The sequence below is a fragment of the Triticum aestivum genome, chromosome 3B, assembly GCF_018294505.1.
Source record: "Triticum aestivum cultivar Chinese Spring chromosome 3B, IWGSC CS RefSeq v2.1, whole genome shotgun sequence".
NCBI classification, from domain to species: domain Eukaryota; kingdom Viridiplantae; phylum Streptophyta; class Magnoliopsida; order Poales; family Poaceae; genus Triticum; species Triticum aestivum.
In genome coordinates, this window is record NC_057801.1 from 1,622,610 (window position 1) to 1,630,979 (window position 8,370).

The window sequence follows — 8,370 nt, forward strand, 5'->3', positions numbered from 1 at the left end:
AAGACTCCTAAATTCACCGATCGATATGAGAAGATAAAAGATCACTGGTCCGCCTTTGTGGACTACAAGAAATCGGAGAAGGGTATTAAAAGGTCACTCACAAACAAGAAAAATGCTGCAAAGAAGAAGTATCACCATCACACGGGGTCAGGTGGCTACTACAAAGCCTGGCCGTTGTAGGACAAAGCTGAGCAAGACCTGCTTGCTAAAGGGGACCAACTAGCGACATTGCACTGGCCAGATCGTTATAGGACTTGGTTCTTAGGGGTTGGGGATATTTGCACCTAGAAACAGGGGAGTGTGTTTTGACGGACGAGCAACTTGCAATACCCATTCGGAAGGTTCAGAAATATATCAGGGCAGCGCAGGAAGGGGCGTTCATTCCCGATAGAGAGAAGGATTGATGACCCACAAGTATAGGTGATCTATCGTAGTCCTTTCGATAAGTAAGAGTGTCAAACCCAAAGAGGAGCAGAAGGAAATGACAAGCAGTTTTCAGCAAGGTATTCTCAGCAAGCACTGAAATTATCGGTAACAGGTAGTTTTGTGATAAGGTAATTCATAACGGGTAACAGGTAACAAAAGTAAACACGTTGCAGCAAAGTGGCCCAATCCTTTTTGTAGGAAATGAAAAGCCTGGACGTACTCTTATGTAAAGCAAAGCGCTCCCGAGGACACATGGGAATTACTTTCAAGTTAGTTTTCGTCATGCTCATATGATTCATGTTCGTTACTTTGATAATTTGATATGTGGGTGGACCGTTACTTGGGTGTTGTCCTTCCTTGTACAAGCCTCCCACTTATGATTAACCCCTCTCGCAAGCATCCGCAACTACGAAAGAAGAATTAAGGTAAATCTAACCATAGCATGAAACATATGGATCCAAATCAGCCTCTTACGAAGCAACGCATAAACTAGGGTTTAAGCTTCTGTCACTCTAGCAATCCATCATCTACTTATTACTTCCCAATGCCTTCCCCTAGGCCCAAACAATGGTGATGTGTCATGTAGTCAATGTTCACATAACACCACTAGAGGAAAGACAACATACATCTCATCAAAATATCGAACGAATACCAAATTCACATGATTACGTATAACAAGACTTCTCCCATGTCCTCAAGAACAAACATAACTACTCACAAATCATATTCATGTTCATACTCATAGGAGTATTAATAAGCATTGAGCATCTAAACATATGATCTTCCACCGAATAAACCAACTAGCATCAACTACAAGGAGTAATCAACACTACTAGCAACGCACACGTACCAATCTGAGGTTTTGAGACAAAGATCGGATACCAGAGATGAACTAGGGTTTGAGAGGAGATGGTGCTGGTGAACATGTTGATGGAGATTGACCCCCTCTCAACGAGAGGATCGATGGTGATGACGATGGCGATGATTTCCCCCTCCCGAAGGGAAGTTTCCCTAGCAGAACAGCTCCGCCGGAGCCCTAGATTGGTCCTGCCTAGGTTCCGCCTCGAGACGGCGGCGCTTCATCCCGAAAGCTTCCTTATGATTTTTTTCAGGGAAAAAGACACCATGTAGTAGAAGATGGGCGTCGGGGGCCTGCCAGGGGGGGGGGGGCACAAGACCTAAGGGTGCGCCCAGGGGGTAGGGTGCGCTGTCCACCCTTGTGGTTGGATGGTGGCCCCCCTCTGGTGCTTTCTTCGCCCAATATTTTTATATATTCCAAAACTAATATCCATGAAGTTTCAGGACTTCTGGAGTTGTGCGGAATAGGTCTCCAATATTTTTTCCTTTTCCAGTCCAGAATCCCAGCTGCCGGCATTCTCCTTCTTCATGTAAACCTTGTAAAATAAGAGAGAAGGGGCATAAGTATTGTGATATAATGTGTAATAACAGCCCATAATACAATAAATATTCATATAAAAGCATGATGCAAAATGGACGTATCAAATCCCCCAAGCTTAGACCTCGCTTGTCCTCAAGCGGAAGCCGATATTGAAAAATATGTCCACATGTTTAGAGATAGAGGTGTCGACAAAATAAAATACGGAAATGAGGGCATCATGATCATCTTTAGAACATCAACATATATTGTCATATAATTTTTCATGCTAAACTAACAATTCGTTCACAAGGTAAAGTATGAACCGAAAACTTCATTGAAAACTAACAAACTATGATCTCAGTCATTGAAACAATTGCAATTTATCATAACATCAGAAAGAGTCAATTAAAGAGCTTTTCAACAAGTCCACATACTCAACTATCATTTAGTCTTTCACAATTGCTAACACTCACGCAATACCTATGGGTTCAAAGTTTCAATCGGACATAGAGAAAGATAGGGGCTTATAGTTTCGCCTCCCAAGATTTTACCTCAACTGTAATGTAAACAATAATACTTTATAAAAACCTACATCCGAGTGGATATATATATCCGGATCTCTCCAACACATAGTGCTTGCCAAAGGAAAAACTGTAAAAAGGAAAGGTGAAGATCAACATGACTCTTGTATAAGGGTAGAAGATAAAAATAAAAAATAGGTGATATGTCTCCAACGTATCTATAATTTATGAAGTATTCATGCCATTATATTATCATTATTGGATGTTTTACAATCATTTTATAGCAATTTTATATCATTTTCTGGGACTAACCTATTAACCAAGTGCCCAGTGTCAGTTGCAGTTTTTTGCTTTTTTTACATCGCAGGAAATCAATATCAAACGGAGTCCAAACACAACGAAACTCCTGAAGGATTTTTTTTGGCCAGAAGAAAGCCAGTGGGCCAAGGAAGCACCTGGGGGGATGCTCGAGGGGAGCAACACCCACCAGGGCACGCCATGAGGCCCAGGCGCACACTGGTGGGTGCTGCCCACCTCGGGTACTCCCTAGACCGCCTCTTCGCCCTATAATTTCCCAAATATTCTGAAACCCTTCAGCGTAGCCCTAGATCAGAAGTTCCGCCGCTGCAAGGCCTATGTATCCACGAGATCCAATCTAGACCCCGTTCTGGCACCCAGCCGGAGGGGGGAATCATCACCGGTGGCCATCTTCATCATCCCGGCAGCCACCACGATGAGGAGTGAGTAGTCTACCCTCGGGGATGAGGGTTTGTACCAGTAGCTATGTGTTTAATCTCTCCCTCTCTCTCGTGTTCTTGAGATGTCACGATCTTGATGTATCACGGGCTTTGTTAATATAGTCGGATCATATGGTGTTTTCCCCTCGCTATCTTGTTGTCATGAATTGAGTTTCTCCCTTTGAGATTTCGTTGTTATCGGATTGAATACTTTTATGGATTTGAGAACACTTGATATATGTCTTGCAATTGAATACCCGTGGTGATAATGGGGTATCGTATTGATTCACTTGATATATGTTTTGGCACTCAACCCACGGATTCCCGAGGTGACATTGGGGTAATCCATGCATAGGGGTTGAAGCATGTTCTTGTCTTTGTTTCTCTGGTAGAAATCTCGGGGCACTATTTGAAGTTCTTTGTGTTGGATTGAGTATTATTAATATGAATTCGCTTTGGTGTTATTCTAGTACGAACTCTAGGATAGATCGAACGGAAAGAATAGCTTTGTGTTATTTTAGTACGAACTCTTGAATGGATCAAACGAAAAGAATAGCTTTGAGGTGGTTTCATACCCTACGAACAATTTATTCTTATGTTCTGCGCTAGATAGGAACTTTGGGGTGATTCTTCATTGCACTTTGAGGGATGGTTATATGATCCAACTATGTTAGCATTGTTGAGAGATTGCACTAGTGAAAGTATGCACCCTAGGCCTCATTTTCCATCATTGCAATACCGTTTTTGTGTCCGTTTGCTATCATTTACCTTGCTGTTTTTGTAATTTCAGATTACGAAAACTCATATCTACTATCCATACTACACTTTTATCATCATCTCTTCGCCGAACTAGTGCACCTACACAATTTTCCATTGTATTGGGTGTGTTGGGGACACAAGAGATTTCTTGTATTTGATTGCAACGTTGCTTGAGAGAAACTATCTTCATCCTACGCCTCCCACGGATTGATAAACCTTAGGTCATCCACTTGAGGGAAAATTGCTACTATCCTACAAAACTCTGCGCTTGGAGGCCCAACACGTGTCTACAAGAATAAAGTTGCGTAGTAGACATCAATAGGCCCTTCCCAGAGGGAAGCAGAGGTTTTCATGCGATTTTATGGTTGGATGCACAAAATCTTAATGCAAAAGAATGTAACTTTATATTGCCGCTTGTGATAAGGAACTTTATTATGCAGTCTGTCGCTTTTATTTCTTCCATGTCACGAGTTCTTATAAAGCTTATTTTCTCACACTAATAGATCATACATATGTAGAGAGCAATTTTTATTGCTTGCACCGATGACAACTTACTTGAAGGATCTTACTCAATCCATAGGTAGGTATGGTGGACTCTCATGGAAAAAGTGGATTTGGGGATGTTTGGAAGCACAAGTAGTATCTCCACTTGGTGCAAAGAATTTGGCTAGCATGAGAGGGAAAGGCAAACTCAACATGTTGGAGAATCCATGACAATATAACCTCTATTTGGATATAAGAAAACATAACCCATTGTGTTGTCTTCCTTGTCCAACTTCAACTTTTTAGCATGTCATATTTTAATGAGTGCTCATAATTACAAAATATGTCCAAGATAGTGTATTTATATGTGAAGCCTCTCTTTCTTTATTACTTCCTATTAATTGCAACAATGACCAAAACTATGTTTGTCAACTCTCAACAAATTTTATTCATCACACTCTTTATATGTGAAGTCATTACTCTCCATAAGATCAAAATATGATCCTTTTTATTTCTTTTTGTTCTTTCTATTATTTTTATTCCCTCAAGAGCATAACAAGAAAGTAAAGCCATCAACTCAAAACTACTCTTTATTATATAGCTCACGAACTCGACTACATAGAGGGAACATAAAGCAAAACTCAAAGCTAGATCATACTAAAAACTTTATTCTACTAGATCAAGATATAACCAAAAAGGATCGAAGTAAGAAAAACGATAAAAGTAAAGGTGTGATGGTGATACGATACCGGGGCACCTCCCCCAAGCTTGGCAGTTGCCAAGGGGAGTGCTCATACCCAAGTATTTATGTTTCTTTCTTCGGAGCTGGTGATGATGGAGTTGTTGATGAACTAGGCTTATCATCCATCTTCCAAGGCATAGGCTCACCATCATAGAAAGATGAACGAGTCTCCGGGATCCTCAGATCTGCAGCCAAACTCATCCTCTTAAATCTATATTAATACTCACAGTTTTTGTTTTGCGGGTCATAGATCTGGGCTTCGAGATGCTCGATTTTCTCATGATGCTTGAAGATGGCATCCTCAATGTTCTTGGCATCCATCTTGTGATTTTTGGTGAACCCCGTATCATCATGTGATTGGCGTTGAGTCCACGTTCCACCATCCCTTGGCACTTGAAAATTTGCTGCTCCATTGCTTTGAGTCTTGTCTCCACGCTTCCAGTCCTCCTTGGCCCCTCAACATCGCGGATGTGCAGCACCCCCTCATGCATCTCAATGGTTTGAGGGTGTTGAAGCACCTCCGCGAGGTAGGGGTTGATGACCTTCTCGAAAAACTTGTCCTTGGGGGGCGCTTGGAGACGTTATGGTGATCTACATCTGTCAAAACAATAGCTTGACACAAAAACAGGAGATATTGCCGTGGTACGGTGGTCAAAACCTTCGGGAGATTATATAATGAATTTTTACCGACCAAAAAAGGTATTGTGCAAGAAAACGGAGTCCGGAAGGCACACGAGGTGGCCACGAGACCGGGGGCGCGCCCTCCACCCTTTTGGTCGCCTCGTGTCTCTTTCGGACTACTTTTCATTTTCGTATTTTTTTTAATATTCCAAAATGGAGAAAATTTGCTATTAGAACAGTTTTGGAGACGGTTTACTTACCATATCACATATTTGTTCCTTTTCAGAGTCTGAAACGTTCTGGAAAGTATCCCTTATGTACTCCTCCGGTGTTACGGTGTCAATTATATTGGTTTCAACATTTATAGGATTACCTGAGATATAATGTTTGATTCTTTGACCGTTTACCACCTTCGAATTTGTGCCTTCGGCGTTGTTGATTTTAATGGCACCGGAACGATAGACCTCCTCGATAATGTAAGGACCTTCCCGTTTGGAGAGAAGTTTTCCTGCAAAAACTCTTAAACGAGAGTTGTATAACAAAACATGATCACCTACATTAAACTCTGGCTTTTGTATCCTCTTGTCATGCCATCTTTTAACTTTTTCTTTAAACAACTTGGCATTCTCATAGGCTTGGGTTCTCCATTCATCAAGTGAGCTAATGTCAAATAACCTCTTATCACCGGCAAGTTTGAAATCATAATTGAGCTCTTTGATAGCCCAATATGCCTTATGTTCTAGTTCGAGAGGTATGTGACAAGCCTTTCCATAAACCATTTTATACGTAGACATGTTCTTTCTAGATCTATTAACAGTCTTTTGCAAAACCAGTTTAATCTCTCTATTGCTCAATTCTACTTGACCACTAGACTGAGGATGATATGGAGATGCAATATTTGCGCTAGAGAAAGGTGTGATAGGTCCCGGGTGCCACTACATCCTCTATAAATAGTAAATTCAAAAAAATAGAGAAACAAATCAAAAAAAATCTTGAACTTTGTGTCATCAAATATGACCAAACTTTGTAGGTTCTTGCAAGTTTTCATAACAAAATATCCTAGAGAGAAAGTTGTACACATGAGTTTAGATTTCAGTGCTAAAAGTGATGCCTTGTATCCACAATTTTCTCATGATTTCAGTTTTTGTTTCTATCTTTCTTTTTAAAAAAATTATACTTAAAAACATTCTAAATATATATTACAAAAAAACACTCTACAGAAAAGATTCTAAAATGTTAATCTAGCATTTGTAAAAATGTTAAGTGTGTATATAAAAATAGTTGTCATATGTATAAAAAATATCTACAAAAAATACAACATGTAAGAAAAAACTTGATCAAGTATTTGAGCATTTGAAAAAAAACATTTATTTTAAAACACCTTAATCATATATTTTAAAACATATTAAATGTGTTTAAAAATGCTCCTGATGTATACCAAAAATGCAGGACATCTGTTAAAAAAACATAAAAAAATCATGTATAACAAAAAATAAACATTTCAAAGTTGTTAACAGTATATAATCAATATGTCTGATACATACCAAAAATGTACAATGTGTATAAAAAATAGTCATGAAACAAAAATATTTGAAAATAAATGTTAACCATCTATTGAAAAAATGTTAAATGTGTAAAAAAATGTTCTTGAAGTATATGAAAAATTTAGAATGTGCATTTAAATATTTGAACATAAAAGTCGCCACATCAATTTGATTTCTCTATACTTTATCACAACCAACTTTCCCACCTCTACTTACTTTAGCACCTAAGAGTGCAATTTAGGGTGGCAAGGGTGACCAACGACCCAAATTGGAGCCTCAGTTCTGAACTTTTATTGCTTTACTAGGTATGTGCCCGTGCATTGCCACGAGGGCAAATATTTATTAACACAATAAGACGATCACACTAGACAAATCTTGATGTAAAATAAATAAAACTATGTTTTGATTATATAAAGCGTAAGTTTTATTATTATTATTATTATTATTATTATTATTATTATTATTATTATTATTATTATTATTATTATTATTATTATTATTATTATTATTATTATTTATTAAACTGGCAAAATAGGTATGTGCCTAAATTGATCCAAAGATAAGGGAATGATTGATATTGTTTATCTAAGAATAGGGAATTTATTCCTATTTATTTAGTTACCAAAAAATCGATGAAGGGTGGGAGGTTGGACGAAGGGGTGGTGGGGAGAAAGTGAAACATGAAACCTTATGTTCTTTCTAAGTACTTTCCCCGTTCCTAAATATAGGTCCTTTTAGAGATTTTCGTATAAACTACGTAGGGATGTATATAGACATATTTTAGAGTATAGATCCACTCATTTTGCTCTGTATGTAGTCTATATTCAAATCTTTAAAAGGACTTATATTTAGGAACGGAGGGAGTAGAGAGTATCATAGAGATATTCACTAGGGGCAGCACGACATAGTGGCATCAACAGGATGATAAAATTATGGGTCGGAGATATGATTATCACATGCTTTACATGGCTTCTAGATCACACGTATATCAAAGTTTTCCTAAAAAGTCTTGGGGCACGGCATATCCCTGTGGTCTGAATGGCAGTTCACTAGGGCAAGAAGCCCACAACGAGTAAAAATAGTGAATGGAATTCCTCTCTCGGTTTCAGATTTACTGCTTCCGGCCAGAATTTCAGAAATCCACATTGGAAACAAGACA